We start from the raw sequence: 553 nt of genomic DNA on the forward strand, positions 1-553 counted from the left end.
GAGCGCCAGATGAATCACCCCCAGAAATGTTAGAAGCAGCATTGAGGCCCCAAGGATTAGGGCAATTTCTAGCGAAATGACCCTCCTGTTCGCAAAGGCGGCATTTATTCTTATATGGGCAGTTTAACGACTTATGCCCAATTGTCGTACAGATGTTACACATAATGGGTTGGCCACGGTACCAAACCCGACAAGTAGAGCCATTAATAACAGCCACTCTAGGAGGAGTTTGAGACAAAACAATGTCAATCAGCCTCGTGCCAGTGGCGATGTCACCATTTCGTAAATACCTTTGGTGACGAACACCCTTAACAACACCATAGTCAGAAAAGAAGGCGGAGACGTCCTCAGCAGGATCCTCATACGGGTGATCAAAGAGATGGACGATAGTGGTGGGAGGACCTCCGTCCATCCTACACCACAAGCCGAAAAGCCTCACACCCTTTTCATGCAGAGCAGCGAGGGCCTGCTCCTCCTCTTTAAAGGTGACGCGGATGACGTCAAGGTTCTGTTGGACTGCCACAACATTTTGATATTTTTCAAGGATGGCAGT

This window comes from Orbicella franksi, chromosome 7 (assembly GCF_964199315.1).
Source record: "Orbicella franksi chromosome 7, jaOrbFran1.1, whole genome shotgun sequence".
NCBI classification, from domain to species: domain Eukaryota; kingdom Metazoa; phylum Cnidaria; class Anthozoa; order Scleractinia; family Merulinidae; genus Orbicella; species Orbicella franksi.